The 16,767-nt window shown below is 45.9% G+C and overlaps 1 protein-coding gene and 1 long non-coding RNA gene across 2 annotated transcripts in view; both read right to left on the bottom strand.

The window, feature by feature from the left end:
- The window catches only part of RORA (RAR related orphan receptor A), a 737,001-nt gene that overhangs the window by 351,687 nt on the left and 368,547 nt on the right, over nucleotides 1–16,767 (bottom strand). The gene's annotated exons all lie outside the window — the stretch shown is intronic.
- On the bottom strand, nucleotides 4,137–15,513 carry LOC116564537. The gene is made up of 3 exons (XR_004274952.1): nucleotides 14,660–15,513; nucleotides 10,316–10,318; nucleotides 4,137–4,148 (listed from the first exon to the last, which is right to left on the bottom strand). It is a non-coding gene; the product is annotated as an uncharacterized LOC116564537 (long non-coding RNA).

The raw sequence follows: 16,767 nt of genomic DNA, 5'->3' as shown, positions 1-16,767 counted from the left end.
TTAAACATTTTTTATATAAAATATAAAATATATATATATTTTTAAATATAAATATATATATTTATATTTTTAATATTATATATATATATATATTAGATAGTGCAGTGGTGCTATCTTCACTTACTGCAAACTCTGCCTCCCAGATTCAAGTGATTCTCGTGCCTCAGCCTCATGAGTAGCTGGGATTACAGGCATGTGCCACAACGCGTGGCTAATTTTTGTATTTTTAGTAGACATGGGTTTTCACCATCTTGGCCAGGCTGATAAACTCCTGACCCCAAGTGATCCACCCACCTCAGTCTCCCAGAGTGCTAGGATTACAGGTGTGAGCCACCGGCCCGACCCCAGATTAGTCTTCTTCCTGGGTCCTAACTTTCTGTGCCCCTTTCTCATTTGCTGCTCTCCAGTTAAAGGACTCTTCTTTCCCTTAAGTTCACCAAACCCACCAAGCCCCATCTCCTTTACTATTTTTCATTACCATGATTTCATCCTTTTCTGGAATCTGGCAACACCTCTATGAATGTGGCATATAATTACCAATTTCTTTGTACTGCCTTTTTCATGTGTTTAAGTCTTGTATCTCTGGAAAGGTTCTAAGATCCAGGGAGGAAGAATGGTTGAGAGAGCATCGCTTAGGAGTCAGAAGATGTAAATTGAAGTCTGGCTTCCAACACTTGCCTCTTGGGTGGCCTAGGATGTCAGTTTCCTCATTTATATAATTTACATAATGTGTCGGTACACCATGAAGTTATGAGAACTGAATGTTATGGAAATACATCATCAACTAGTAAACACTTTAGGCATGCTAATTGCTCTTCAGAAGCTATCCTTTCTCTAACGTCCCACTGGATAGCCCTAGCATGCTTACCACAGTGCTGTGGATGCAGTGAATGACAGCTCCATAAATCTTTGTACAATGAATGAGGAGGAAAGGCAAAAATAACAGTTTCTCAAATATTATAAAACTGCACAGAAAGATCTCTGCCTGGATAGCTCCTTCAAATGCAAAGAAGGCACATAAGAGCACATGTCAAACTGAGACTCGGATCCATGTTTTCATCTCTGAGTGGTTTTAAAAGCTAAGTCACTCCTTAATTCCCGGTAATAAACTCTAAATCAGCAATGCTAGAGATCCAAGGTTAGTTCCTGTGAACAACAGCACCGCCCTTCCCAGCCTCAACTCCGTGTGCTCTATACCTTGACATGAACACGAATGAGTAAAAATCAAAATGGCCCCAGATACGTCCTATGATGCCAAGAAAGAAATGGCTTCTACTCAGCAAGCAGCAAAGAGAGTTGCTATTTTCAGGTGCTCTCTAGTTTAGCAGATTACCAAGGTGATGACATTAAGCATAAGGCTGCCTGTTAATGGAATGATAAATGTGAGTAATTCAGTAAGGCTACTTAAGCAAACATCAGTTGAAAGATAAAAATCATCATAAAGACCACGGGGGAAGAATTCAGAGGCAGATTTGCCCAGCAGCCCAAACAATGGACCTGCTCCCATCCCCAGATGGGGCACCTGCTCATTTGTTGAGGGCAAGTCATTTTGTTAGCATCTAAGTGACACAGCGACTCCTCGACAATGCTGAGAGCTAGGCCCAATGCCTCAAGTTCTTTCTTGTTCCCCTTTCCCCTCTCACCCTGCAATAGTATATTTTCCTTCCAGACCCTCATCTTTGCAGGATTTTTTTTTTTCCTCCAAAGAACTATCCTTGTTCTCAGAAGAGGAGCCAACAAGCTCGGCATCACTGAACTATAAATGATTGGTAGTTACGTTTCCTAGATATATTTAGAGCTTCCAAGGGGACTGGAGGTTCTTAAATCCAGGGAGTGGACTTGTAACTGTGGAGCTCAAGTGTCTACAGGGCCGGGTGGGAGTAGTACTGGAAAGGAAAGTGGTTTTGAAGGGAGAGACACCCGAGTCACTTCAGAATAACATCATTTGGCTGCTGTCTTGGCTGCATCTGCACAAAGTGGGACCAGAACACTGCACACAAATTGCTCTGATCAAATCAAGGGGCCCTAAAGGAGATCAGGCTTGGCTTAAAAGCTCTTGGGCTATGAGTTAATAAGAATTTTAATAAAAATGGAAAGTATAGCCTGGGGCGCTGGTAGAATATCTCTCTGGCTTGCTGGTGTTCTATCAGTCAATCATATAATCTTTCTGACGTTACTAAAGTGAAGAGGGTAAGCGAAAACTGTGTGGACCAGAGATGATTTCAAAAACAGAACCTACAGAAACACCATCAGCTCTCTGATTGGCCTTCCAGATCCGGGAGATACACCTAAAAGTGAAGTCTTCCCCTGAAAATAACATACCAATGAAAACAACCCACTTCACATCACAAAGCAGTTTCCATACACATAGAACTGTCATGGCAACCCATGATTTCAGTTTATTACCATCCCTATTTACAGTTGAGGAGTCTGAGGACGGGGTGTGGGAGCCTTGATTCCAGGTCTTTGACTCTTACTTCTCTCTCCAAATTCCTCAGTAGCTTATTTGAACTCAAGCTGTTAAATCATGACGATCCTCTGCTTTCGTTTATTAACCTTACATGCAACCATGTAGATGACTGGCCTGTGCCATTTGATTCACCTCTAAAGCCAGAAAATATTATTAATTCATTTTACTCCCCAAAATTGGCATTGATATGAAAACTTACTACTGATTTAAAAACAAATAGCTTCTCTGGTATTTATTTTTGTCTGGAAAACTCAAGTTCTGTGATATTCAAGGCACAGATTAATACCTAGAGTGTTGCCCAGTCATTTACTTACTTCATTACACTGACCTCTTTTAGTGTGCCTAGTAATAGGCATATTTCTGATGGTTAAGCACTGGTCACAACAGTTTACATGCAAATTTGGTTTCATTGTTTTTGAAGCAGATGGCATTCGGCTGAAAATCTACTCTGCATGGTGTATCGTTAGTCAGCATGTGCTGGTGTAAATGTCATTCCATGGGAAAAGAGCATCCCCAGGCAGAACTATGATGTGGCTTGAAACATCCCTGAAAGATCTGGGCTGGCCACACTGCTTTATGTGGAGATGGAGAGAGGGGACAAAACTGAGGAACTTCGTCTTGCTCCGGATTTTTTAAAGCACGCACAATGACAGAAGAACAGATGTAAAAGGTTACTCTGGTTATCTTTGAATGTCTCTGACCATTCTTCATCCTTGCCACAGGCTCCTCCCCCTCTGCCTGCCCCAGAAGTGAAGGTCCCATAGGCTTCCTTGATCAGTAGGCTGATCATTCTACATGCCACGCTTCCCTGGGCACTAAGAAAATCCCCAGCATCATTCTCTAAGAAGAGCTCTCCGTGGGTCCAGGTTCCCTCCCCTGCAGCTCCCTGAACACTTCCACCCACATGTTCAGAGGGGACTCCAGACATAGCATTGTCAGAATCAACCTCAGCCTTCTTGCCTAACCTACTGTTTCCCAGGTTTTCTGTCTTAGCTGGAGATGCCTCCATCTAAACCCTGCAGGAAAGCTGATAATCTCTACCATCACCTCTCTTCATCATAGCTCATGTCCATTAGTCACTGAATCCTCAATGGGTTCTCTCCTGAAATATCCTCCAATCAGTTCCCTCCTCTGTCCTCCCACCTCTACTCTCCTAGGTCAGGCTGTCCACGTCTCTCGCCTACTCTAAGACACCAGCCCAAATTCTTGTTGCTGCAGCCAGCAACGCTTCTAAACAGCAAATCTGACCAGGGCCTTCCCCTGTTGAAGAATACTTCAGCGGTTTCCTAAGCTCATAATCACATACAAAATCCTTACCTTGACCTTGTTTTTTTTGGTTGATATGGGGTTTTGCTAAGTCATCCAGGCTGATCTCACACTCCTGGGCTCAAGAGATCCTCCCACCTCAGCCTCCCAAAGTGCTGTGATTATAGGCATAAGCCATCACACCCCATCCCTACATTGACTTTTAAGGCACTCTTGAACTTTTTGGCCCTTCCTTCATGTCACTAAAACAATTTCTTTCTTGTTCATTTTCTTTCTCACATTTCCTATCTTCGTGTCAATATATGAAATTTAAAAAAGCAGTCTGACTGGGAAAAAAATGAAGCCTATTTGATTGAGGTGATTCCAGACGTGGAATGAAGCTTGGCGAACACCAGCTCCTCCACAGGTGGGGCTTTAATAATTATGAAGCAATGAGGATGCACATATATCAATCAATGTGCATGCGGCACACTGCCAGCCTCGTCCCTCCTTGCACACGTCAATACAGGCTCAGGCATGGTAGCAGGTACTACAAGTTTCACATGTGAAAAGCACAAAGCAAGAATCGCCACCTCCTGCCCTGCGTTCCGTGGGGAGCCTGTTTGGAGCATAGGGGCGCACCCGCTCTAAGTCATGTCTCATGCTGGCCTGTAGCCTGGTCCTTGGTTTCCCTGTTGAACACAGCCTTTGTGTACCATTTACCCCTCTAAAGAACTCACTGTGGACAGTCTTCATCCACTGTGAGATCATAAAGGGCTCCACTCAACAAGTTAGCATCTGATTGTTTCTTCTCATGTTGCCAAAAAAACCTGGATATTTGGACACTTCTGGGAGCAACTGGGTTGTCTGCTTTGCATGCACGCATTTGGCATGTGAAGACACAGCCTGAAAGACAAAAGCCATCTCCTTCACGTCTGTATCTTTGTTGCCTAGCACGGGAGCTGGCAGAGAAAATGTCTCAAAATGCTTGAGAAGGAGCTTTAGAAATGAATAACCCAGCTCTAGCCCATGAAGGGGAGTCCAGGGGCCCATCCAGATCCTTCAAGGTGGCTTCCAAGCCCTTCTCTGAATAGAGACTCTGTTCTTACTGTCTCTCAGCTCCACTTGAGCCAACATAGGTGGTGGAATGAGCTGTTCCCCGCCCTCTTAGACCTCTATCCTATTGTTTCTGCCACCCCTACTCCCCAGCGTGCTGTTCCTCCAGTGCCAGACCTTACAGTTTGCTTTATCTACCAAGAATCCTAGAAAACGGGTGTCATTTGTTGACCCAGACATGGCCTGGGGTGGGGAGTTTACGCTATGAATGCATAGCACCAAACATCTGGAATAGAAAGGGAAAAAGCTATCCAGCTGTTTCTAACTATCCAGATGTCTGGCATGGGGAAGAGAAGCATCCCACCACCTGCCCCACTGTGCAGGGTGTGCTGTCCAAGCACGCAGGCAGCAGGTCACAGGGCCGTGGGGCCAGCCCATGCGGTCCAGGGTTGCCAGTCTGTCTCTGTGCAAGGTGAAACTGGACCTGAAACCACCAGACTGAAAAGGGCCCTCTTTCTGGAAGTTTTCTTTAGAAAAAACGTGGCAGAAGCAACAGCAGGTTCACAGGGAACCCACTCACACCAGATGTAATGGCATCTTTTATTTGTAGGTGTCAAAGAGTGTGACCAGTTCAAGATTTCCCTCTCTGCTTTCAGTTTCCAGGGCACATGGTTTAGCCAAAATCATGTGAAAAACTTCAGTGTCTTCTGGCTTTAACTCAGTTCCCCCAGACAATCTTCCTCTTTTCTTTTCAAGGGAGCATTTGGCTAACCACATGGTCATCCTTCAAAACATTCATTCAACACGTATTTTGTAAGTGCTTATGTGTCAGGCACTGTGGGAATAGTATTCATATATTGTACCCTGAATGAATATAATGACAATTTTGACTAAACAATAATTACATTAATGATGGTGATAATAATTAAAATTACATATTGAGCATTTAGGTACCTCACTCAATAATCTCATTTGTATTTCTTTATTTAATTTGTCAAACCACCCTAAAAATAAATGCATTACTTTTAACGGCAAAAACTGAAATTCCTTTGGACACTAACCCAGTATCTCCTAAGAAGCTCAGAGAGATTAAGTCACTCACAAAGCCACACAGCGTATTGATAGTTTAGCTCGAACTTGAATGCAAGTCTTCCTGGAGTTCGGCGACCACAACCTTACTCTCTGCATTATATCAATGCACATCGGCACAGTGGATGTGGCAGAGGACCCAGGGTAGGTATAAGGAGTTCGTAACTCCACAGAGCACCATTCGCTGTATTCCGTGAGACTGGCACTGGCTAGAGCACATCTCTACAGCATACACAGAGGATGACTCCCCCTGGAGTTGTAAACCACAGTGACTCTGTCCCGTGTTCACTCACAGGCACCAGAAGCCTGGGAGGAAATCAAATCCTGAATAGCAATCGCTATGCGTGCCTATGTATATGTGCATATATCACATATGTCTCTGCGCAGCTATGGGGTGTCTAGAATGAAGGCTGGCGTCTAGTAGGAACTCTTACATTTCTGCTGTTTGCCTAATTAAACAAAAACATTTAAAAATGTCAACAGAGAGAGTGGATGCCCAGACTGGAAGAGGAAGTAAGAGCTATGTCCTGCTGTGGGTAGCAGGCGGGGGCAGGGGCTGGAGAGTCTTGGAACAGCCAACGGACAAGAGCTGTCATGATGGGAAGGGGCTGAGTGTGTAGACTTGGGCCTGAGATGCCTCTCACAGGGAGGAGGACATCTGGGTCTGCAGCAGCAATCGCAGCTGTTTCTGGGGTTCGCCTCACTCGCTGTCTTAGCATGAAAACCGCGGTTTCCTTGGACAGCCTGGTTCTCGGGTGGTCCACTTGTGCCTCGGAGGGTTCTCAGGGGGAAAGGAAGGATGCCTGTTTCTCTGGTGCCTCGTCTTCTCAGCCAGTGTCCTCCGCACCTGCCCCAGAGGGCTCTGACACAGTTCCGGTGGAGACTGAGAGCTCAACCTGGGGTCGGGTAAAGGCGAAACTCCCCAGGTTCTCAGGCAGGATTCAGGTCCGTGGCTGCAAAGCCAGGCTTTTTGCCTTTAACCAGAAGTCTCTGGACAATGGATTTGTAGCCATGACACACAGAACCCTGTCCCCACTCTCACCAGCAGTGGCTTGGCCCTGGGAAAGTTAGTTCAGGACTCTGGGACTCAGGAGTCCCATTTAGAGAAGGATCAAGAGAGTGCGATGTTTGCTTAGCTGCTTTTTCCCTCCAGAGAGGGACCCAGCACGTGCCCTGCCACTGCTAGGCTGGCGGAGGACAGGAGGGAATGACCTCTGTGTTCACAGCACGTCTTCCTACCCAGCCTCTCTGGACATCCCAGGAACAGGGGGCTTAGCTTCTGGTTTGTGACAAGGGGAGGATGCTTCATGATCCCCCATGCCTGTCTCCATGGACTGGCAACCTGTCTGGGAAAGCATCTGCCTGGCACCGTGGCTACTGCCATCAAAGCCTGACCAGCTGGAGCCCAGGCGATAGTTTTTCGAAAGCTGTTACCCAAAAAAAGCAACACTGAGTCTGGTGTAGAGATAAGTATCTGTGCCGTCACACCACACGGGGAGGGAGGGTGGCGACAATACCACCTCCTTCCTCGACAACGATGCCTTACGGAAGGCAAACACACGTAGGCATTGAAAGTAAAAACAATCAGCGCACTTACCAAACGTTGACTGACTCCCCGTAAGCATGTTTTCACCAGAAAGCTCAGGGAAAGCACTCTTTCTTGTTTTCTCTCCACGCCACTCCACAGCTGACCCAGCTTGGAGAAACACACGCCCAGAGACTCCAAACACCTCTGAGGCGGCTGTGAACCCTCTCGGGGCCTCGGGCACTGCCAGGTGCCCTCCCCGACCTCCTAGGTATGAAACACAGAGGCATCTAGGGCTGAGTGACTGTGTGCTGCCAAAGAGAAAGAGAGAGGAAGCGAAGCCACAAGTTGGATCATCCAGAGGCCACTGCGCCCGCCACCATCCAGCCAGCAGCTCACCTGGCAGTGCCTACTGGCAATGGGCTCTCTCTGTCTCTCTCTCCCTTTCTGTGGCTTTCTTGCTTTCTCTCCCCCTCTCTCTGGCCTTTCTTGGGGGTTGTATTGGCTCTGGAAAAGAAGGACCGTGCCATTGCTTCTGACATTGCACAGGAAAGGAAGATTTAAAATGCCATTTAGAAAGACCTGGATTTTCTGTCTTTGACGAAAGGGATTCCTCCCTCGCAAAGGGGGTGGATTAGAAATGATGGAACAATCCGAAGGCTATGAGCGGACAGGCGGAGCCCCGCAACCCTCCACACACCTGGTGAGGCCGTTTTCTGCCCTCATCCCTCCTCCCAGTCATGATGTTGTGCTCCACCCTCTACCTCCTTTTTTTGGTTGTTACGGTTCCAGCTCATTGTCACTTGTGAGGAAAGTGAAACCATCCACTGTGTCTGGTGTAAAATGGTCGCAAATCTTTTGGAGGAAAGCAGGATACAAATGAGTCACGGTGCCAAGTAGTGCCCCTGGGGCTGCAGGACCCAGGTCCACTGATCCCAGATGCTGCCCCCACCTCCGGGAGAGAGAACAGCACTGTCTCTCCTCCCCTCGCACTGCGGTTTGGGTCAGTGCCATCACGGATGCCTTCTCAAAACACACCTCTGACACTCGCTTCCTTCTCCTCTGTGGTTGCCAAGCTGACCCATCCCTTGCTCCTCAGCTCCTTTCTAAAGTTGATGAATTTGTGTTTTCCACTCCCTTCCCTTCTCCACTGCCCCCGGGCCCTCGTCCTCTTTGCTTGGAACTGAGAGAGCCTCCCTGCCAACATTCCTTCTTTCTCCCCAAACTGATGACAGGTGAAGATTTCTCCAAACAGCAATTTCTTTAATGTCATCCCTGCTGGAATACCCTCTTTGGCTGCCCACGGGCAGCAGGATCAAGTCCAACTACCTTGTCTCGGCAGACAGAAACTTCTACCTCTTGACCCTAAGTTACTTTTCGAATATATTAATCATAAGAGATATATTTTAAGCTGCCATTTATGATTTATGGGCTACTTAGTACACATCAGATGCAGTGTTAAGCAGTTTCTGAGCTGGTTCTCACAAGAGTCCTCCATGAAGTTTCACTACGTGCACTTTCCATTTTCAGGCCTGTGGAGATGAAGTGGCTTGAGAAGGTTGTACAGTGAGTTGGTGGTCAATGGTGAGCACTGGACTGCAGATCTTATGATGTCAAAACCCAGCTCTTGACTCAGCCCTATTTTTTTTTTTTTTTTTGAGACAGAATCTCACTCTTGCTGCCCAGGCTGGAGTGCAGTGGTGTGATCTGCGCTCACTGCAACCTCCGTCTCCTGGGTTCAAGCAATTCTCCTGCCTCAGCCTCCTGAGTATCTGTGATTACAGGTGTCTGCCACCACACTTGGCTAAGTTTTTTATTTTTTAGTAGAGGCAGGGTTTCACCATGTTGGCCAGGCTGGTCTCAAACTCCTGATCTCAGGTGATCCACCCGCCTCTGCCTCGCAAAGTGCTGGGATTACAGGTGTGAGCCACCATGCCCGGCCAACCCAGCCCTCTTTACTGCCCCTTCTAGGTGAATGGATGATCTGTGCTGCTGTCACACCCTTCCCCCGACCCTCCACAGGTCCTGGGCTGCCTCGGTCACCCCCTTACAAACCCAAACCAGTGCCTGGGGCACAAGAGCCCTAAAGAGCCCTCAATCCATATGAACTGAAAGTGCTCAGCCTTCAAAGTAGAAGATGGGATGGATAAAGATGACATGCAACCCAGGAAACTTCAAGTGGGTGGGCAGGGAGTGCTGGCGTGCCACATCTGATGACCGAGAGTGGGTGATGGAAGGGCTGGGGCTGGCTGTATTCATTTGAAATGTGGGTCCTTTCACGGCATCCTGCGGCAGGCGTTTTCTCTGTCCACCCTTCTTTTTCACCCAGTGCCCCTCTCAAGAAGCTCCATTCCTAAGGTAATTCTCCGAATGCCCAAACCCAAGAACTACTCAGCCAGGAAGCTGGGTTCTGCCTCTCTCCCTCCTCCTGCTGTTCTACTCCAAGGAAGAAGGAACGACCTCGCTGGGCCACTTGGTCATTTGTTTTATCCTTGCTCAAAGCACAAAAATGCATGAATCTCAGAGTTCCTGTTAAGAAGAGCCGCTCCCTGGTCAGTCTCTTCCACTCTTACTTCCTAAAAATTAAAGAGGCAAGGCAGAATCAGACAGAGTAGAAGGTAGAAGAGGCCTCTTAGTAGCCATCAAGTCCAGGTCTCTCATTTTACAAGTGAGGACACTGAAGCCTGGAGAGAAGTAATTTGTCCAAGGTCATTCCGTATGACAATGGTAGAGCCCTTTCTCCCAAGCATAGAGCTCTTTCCTTGTCCCTGTGATGTGGCTGCTGTGGCCACACAAACCAACTGTTCCTGTTGTACCTGTCATGGTCAAATGTCCACTGGCTGCCCAAGGACCAGATGAGATACAAGAGCAATTCTTCCCACGTGTCTTCACAGTTGTCAGGAGAGGTTAAGGATACTTTCAAGATTCACACTCTGACTATGGCAAGCCAGGTTCTCAAAGGGTTAAATGACCGATGAAAAGAAAGCCAAAGTTTGGGTCAGGACCAGCGACAGACTGGCTGGCACGACCCTGTCTTCCTGGGGATGGCAAAGTTCTTCATTTGGGCAAGGCCCTTGAATGTCTCTTTTTGCTTCTCCTCGGTCTCTGGTGTTCCTGCTGGATTAAATCTTAAAGCATACCCTGAATGCTAAATATCTCAGGATAATGCAGAAAGTCCTACCTCAGCTGGGGTTGGCTCATCTTTCTACAGCCTCACCCTGATATACCTACTCTGCTCAGGGCACACGAAACATAGCCCACGTTTACTTTTTTTTGTAAATATCTTCATTTACTTTTTTTGCTATTCTCTCCACCAGGAAAATCTTCCCCTCCTTACCCAGCAAACTTGCACTTGACTTTGAGGATGGCGTTTCAATGCCTGCTCCTTTTCACAGCCTCCTCTGGCTCTTCTCTCTTAGTAACCTCGCTTGTCTTCCCAGAGAACTCTGTTCATGGTGCCTCTCTGCCCTTCCTAAGTTGAATTCTAGCTATTTGTTAACATGTTTCCTACTATGGCTGTCCTGAGGCTCTCTCAAGGACAGTGACTCAGTCATATTCATCTTTGTATCCTGAGTTGTCAGTTCAGTTTCTGGGACACAGACAGAACAAAAGAATTACTAGCTTCAACTATACAGAAATGCATCTGCTTAAGGAAAACTTTGCTCCAAGTTCCCAAATGAAAAAGCCAATAAAGGTTGCTTTTTTTTTTTCCCCCTCAGAGTATAGCAAAGGCCCCTGACTAGTCAGTTTCCATTTTGAATGGTAAAGTGTCATTTTACAAGCTGCTGCCATGAGCAAACCTCCATGTATGTCGAATGCACACTTGTGTGCATGCACGCACACACAGGAGCTAGAAGGAGCTGACTGCTCTGTGGCAAGAAGCGGCAAGGAAGATAAGATCACCATACTGCAAGGGAAGGTAAGCCACGTGATGATGTGGGTAACCCCAGGCACAGATGACACCCTCAGCGAGGCCCAGCTTAAATCTAACCACATCATCTTTTCATGAAACAGACATGAAAAAGTAAGACTAAGACAATTACAAAAAAGGTGGTTTAATGCCTTCTTGCCTCGATGGTATCACAGCTATTGACTCCAGGGCTACACTTGGGGAAACAACTCTCTGAGATAAGGAGATGAACTATCTGTTCAAAAGAATGTGCAGGAAGCTAAGGTAACTGGGCAACACATAATGAAACGGTTTGTGGCCAATGAGCCATCTAAACAAAAGTGTCCCTGCATCAGTTGTGTAAGCAAAGGAAACCAAACCCACCCTTGTTTCAAAGTGAAGACTTTGTGGGTGCCAATGTGTATGTGTGTGTGTGTGTGTACTCACTATCACAGTTAAAGTGAAATTCACAGCTCCTCCAGCTGTGGCTGACACTGGTATAAAATGGAAAGGTTGAAAAGGTGAGACAAGTTGTCATACAGCAGCCTTGAAGTGCCTTTCCGGGTGACGCTGCCTGCTATGTGAAGGTTCATGTGGTGAATGACCATCACTACATTAACACAAATTGAGATATCAGCACTGATTTATCAGTGTATGTCCCAGAAAGAGACACTGCATTTCAGCATCATGGTATTCTGATATAGTTAGGTTCTCAATTCTCTGAGCCACAGACAGTGGTGTGTTTCTCCTCTCTGAAGCTCTGCTAATGCCTTGTCTGTATTTCCCTGACATATGGTTTCCCCCATCAGTTTTCAACCTTTCCATTCACCGAAGCAATCTTCTGATGATTCTTTAAGGTCCTCAGATCTACACAATGTGACAGCTGGGATGGGCTTCAGGGGGTGTCAATTGCAAGCTTTACAGGCTCTAAAACTTGCCATTGAAACTCAGCTGTGGCATCAGTCAATGTTCTTTGATTTCAGGTAAGCCACACAATCTAAATCTGAGCTTTCTCATCTACAAATGGGGACTAACAGAACCCACCTTCAAGTTGAGTTTGCTTTAGAAATATATGAGTTGCTGGGCGCGGTGGCTCACGCCTGTAATCCTAGCACTTTGGGAGGCCAAGGCGGGTGGATCACGAGGTCAAGAGATCGAGACCATCCTGGTCAACATGGTGAAACCCCGTCTCTACTAAAACTACAAAAAATTAGCTGGGATTACAGGCACGCGCCACCATGCCCAGCTAATTTTTTGTAGTTTTAGTAGAGGCGGGTGGATCACGAGGTCAAGAGATCGAGACCATCCTGGTCAACATGGTGAAACCCCGTCTCTACTAAAACTACAAAAAATTAGCTGGGCATGGTGGCGCGTGCCTGTAATCCCAGCTACTCAGGAGGCTGAGGCAGGAGAATTGCCTGAACCTAGGAGGCGGAGGTTGCGGTGAGCCGAGATTGCGCCATTGCACACCAGCCTGGGTAACAAGAGCGAAACTCTGACTCAAAAAAAAAAAAAAAAAGAAAGAAAGAAATATACGAGTTAATTCACATCCAGCACTTAGCACAATCAGCACAAAGGGACATCTCAGTATGTGAAGCTCTTTTTATTACCATCACCAGCATGGTCCCTTCAGACCCTTTTAATCTTGAGACCCAGAGAGGTAACGTAACTTGTCCTAGGGAAATGAGTTTTCGTTGAGACAACAGCTATTGTCTCTGCTATGCAATGATTAAACCAAAGACAGCGGCAATCGTTAAGTGGCTGGCAGGACTCAGGTCGACTTGTTCCCAGGTCAGAACCACATTCGTGCCCATACTGTGATTTATCATTGCATACTTACGTTTTTTCAGAGTGTAGCCCTTGATAGGTACTGTATAAATATTTATTAATCAGCTGATTGCAAATATCACTGCTGATTTTCAAAGCAACAGGTTTCTCCTTCGTAACTGCTTCTCCTCCACACTAGCACGTCCTAATAATTTCAGAAAACTCATCTAGGAAGGACTCATACTAATGTGTTATCAGAGGGAAACATTCCACCCCTTTTTGGAATGCAGATATAGATTGCTCCAGATTTCAGGAACACTAATTAGAGCCGCTGGTAATTTGACTGAAGCGCTAAAGCCCCAAAGCACTCACAGAAGGCACCTCTGTCCTCGCACATTAGAGCTTTTGTCACTACATATCAAAAATGGTCGAGCTGCCTTTTGATGGTACCTACAGCCTGGATGACAGGATCAAGATGCCAGCCCACCAAATCCGTCATTGGAAAGAAACTTGGGGCCAGCCTATTTCCTCCCAGTTGAGGATGTTGCACAGAGAGCTGTTTCTAAATAGGATAGTCTAATGAACATTGCTATTATTTTTATTGTCTGCTGCAGTATTGAATATGCTTCTCATATTCTAGACTTTATGCAAAGCCACCATGACCTAAATGTTTAATTCAGATCTTTATTTTCTGTTTCATAACCCCTTTTAGTAGCACTGTAAAAATCCAAATGGATATACATGATTCTCTTTTATTACTAAGCATTTTGGGCTGTACTTTTGTGGTTAATATCAGGGTCAGAGGAAGAGCTCAAGAGAGCATGGGTATAGCTTAAAAGTGCCTGGAATATACTTCTTGTCCTAGCAATTGATACCCTCTCATTGCTTCATTGAATTTTTCCTGTTTTTAACCTCTGCCCTTGTTTTCAGTAATATTGGTATAATGAGTTGAATAAATGGCCCTATCTAAAAAGAAATGGGAAAAAATATCTGGCTTTGGCTGAAATTCCCTGAGGATTAAAGGTATGAGGGTGAATGCAGAGATGAACTTAGAGATCTATGAAATAAACAGAGACAGGGTGTTTCTAGGAGGTTGCAGCCAAGCAAGAGTGTAATCAGAGTCTGTGGCTGAACGTCAGCAGCTTTACCAGAAGACATACCCTTTCTAGAATCTCCTGCTCCATCCCCCACTTCGGTGGCCTACTCAGAGCCTCTGAAATTGGGGATGGCTGATGGAAGTGACAGGTAACCCATATGTTCTATGACACTACACTGTTCATTGCTTTTCTAAACACCACCTAAGGAGACTTTGCACAGGATTCTGAGAACAGTGTCTAGCCATGTACTATCCAAAATGGTAGCCACCAACCACATGTAGCTGTCAAGCACTTCAAATACGGCCAGTCCAAACACAGGTGTGCTTTACGTATAAAACCCACACGAGATATTGAAGATGTGATACAAAAAGAAATATAAAATATCTTATCAATAAGTTTTCCATATTGATTACATGTTGAAAGGATAATACTTTGGATATATTGGGTAAAGAGAAAATGTTTTATTAAGGTTAATTTCAGCTGCTTAGTTTTCCATCTTAACATGTGGCCACTAGAAGAACATTTAAACTGACAAATGTGATTAGACTGTATTTCTACCAGACGGCACTGGTCTAGACAACAGCCAGGGAAGTTGTCTTAATTCACGTACAAGTTAGTCCAGTGAAAACACAACTCCCCAGCCCTCTGCCCATGTTCTAATGTGCTCAGAATGAAATCCACCCTCCTTCTCTGGCCCTTGCAATGCTGAGGGACCAGGGTCCTGCCTCCGGCTCTAGTCTACCCCTCCGGCCTCCCCGGCTGCTCACTTCAATCATGCTGGCATTTTCCTCAGAATCTCCAGGCTTGTGCCAGGCCTAGGATCTTTGCAGTCTGCCCCCTTCATCTGTTTTTGTTATTTGGGTCTCCTCTCAAGTGCCACCTCCAGAGACAGGCCTTCCCTCACCTCCTGTGTAGGAAAAATAATGGCTCCCAAAGATGTCATCTCCTATTCCCTGAAACCTGTGAATATGCTACATTACACGGCCAAAGAGACTCAAAGGATGAAGTATTTTGAGATATGGAGATGATCCTGGCTTATCCATGTGGGCTTCGTATGATCACAACAGTCCTTGTAAGGGAAAAAGAGGGAGGAAGGGGAGTCATAGTCAGAGAGGGAGGTGTGACAACAGAAACTGAAATTGGAGAGATGCAGGGCTATGAGCCAAGGAATGCAGGCGGCTTCCATGAGCTGGACAAGCCCAAGATACAATTCTTCCCTGAAGCCTCCAGAAGGAATGCACGCCTCCAACCTGTGTTAGTCCATGCTCGCATTGCTATAAAGAACTACCTGAGACTGGGTAATTTACAAAGAAAAGAGGTTTAACTGGCACATGGTTCCACAGGCTGTACAGGAAACATGGCTGGGGAGGCCTCAGGAAACGTACAGTCATGGCAGAAGGTGAAAGAGAAGCAGGCATGTCTTACACAGCGGAGCAGGAGAGACAGAGAGAGTGTTAATGGGGAGACACCACACACTTTTAAACAACCAGATCTCATGAGAACTCATTCACTATCATGAGAACAGCAAGGGGGAAATCCACCCATAATCCAGTCACCCCCCGCCAGGCTCCTCCTCCAACACTGGTAGTTATAATTCAGCATGAGATTTGGACCGGGGCATAAATCCAAACCATGTCACAGACCATTTTAGACTTGTGACCTCTAGAACTGTAACAGAATACACTCATACTGTTCTAAGCCAAACCATCTGTAGTTATTTGGTGTAGCTGCAGTAGAAAATCAATATACCTCCCAACTTGAGACTGTGCTCCACCCATGCCCCAGCTCCTCTCAGTTCTTCTTTTTGGATCCTTTGCTGCTATTAGTTTCTAATTTCTCTGAGGATTTGTTTACTCGTTTATTTTCTGTCTCTCCAGACTAGACTGTGGGCTCCCCTAGAGCAGAGACCTCCTCTGTTTTAATTACCTCTGAATGCTCCGCCTTTGCACAAATGCCTGACACACAGCAAATGCTCACTGGTATAAATAAATGGTTGAATGAATGAAGGAAGGAATGACAGACAATCAGGTATTTCACACATTCACTTGTAGCCAGTTGGGTAGCATCTGAAAACTTTTAGGGAAAAAGTATACCCCAACTATTTATAGATGAAATGGACAACATTGACAGATACAGATACTGGACAAGGCTTCCTATTTATGAGGTACCATGATGATGCTGGGGAGATACAAAGAATTTGATGATCCTCTTACAGTCTCCACTGAGAGGCAAGCATGGGCACATCATAAAACCTCGCCAAAGTACACTTTTAGTCGTTGGGGCCAAACGAGTGGTGGGGCATTAGGTATGAGCAGTGATGTGCTTAAAAAAACCAGCTTACAAAACAACAGCAAAAACAAGGGTCTGATTTGCAATGTTTGTGAATTTCTGTGTTGTAAATATTCCTACAGTGATTGATTTCAAGCTATCATTGTGATGTCTCTGACTGTGGGGCCAGGAAGAAATATATACACAAGGATGGTCTTGTTGAGGAGGCAGGATTTCAACTGGACCTGTAAGGGTTGGTGGGCTGTGGATGGCCTGAGGATAGAGGAGGAAGCATCTTGCACACAAAGGGAAGAATATCTTCAGGGCTAGTGAGGTGCGGTCTCAAAGGCCCTTGTGGCTC

This window comes from Sapajus apella, unplaced genomic scaffold, assembly GCF_009761245.1.
Source record: "Sapajus apella isolate SASKATOON/1434 unplaced genomic scaffold, GSC_monkey_1.0 scaffold37, whole genome shotgun sequence".
NCBI lineage: Eukaryota > Metazoa > Chordata > Mammalia > Primates > Cebidae > Sapajus > Sapajus apella.
Note: the sequence above shows the minus strand (reverse complement) of the source record. Positions and strands in the feature narration are given on the sequence as shown.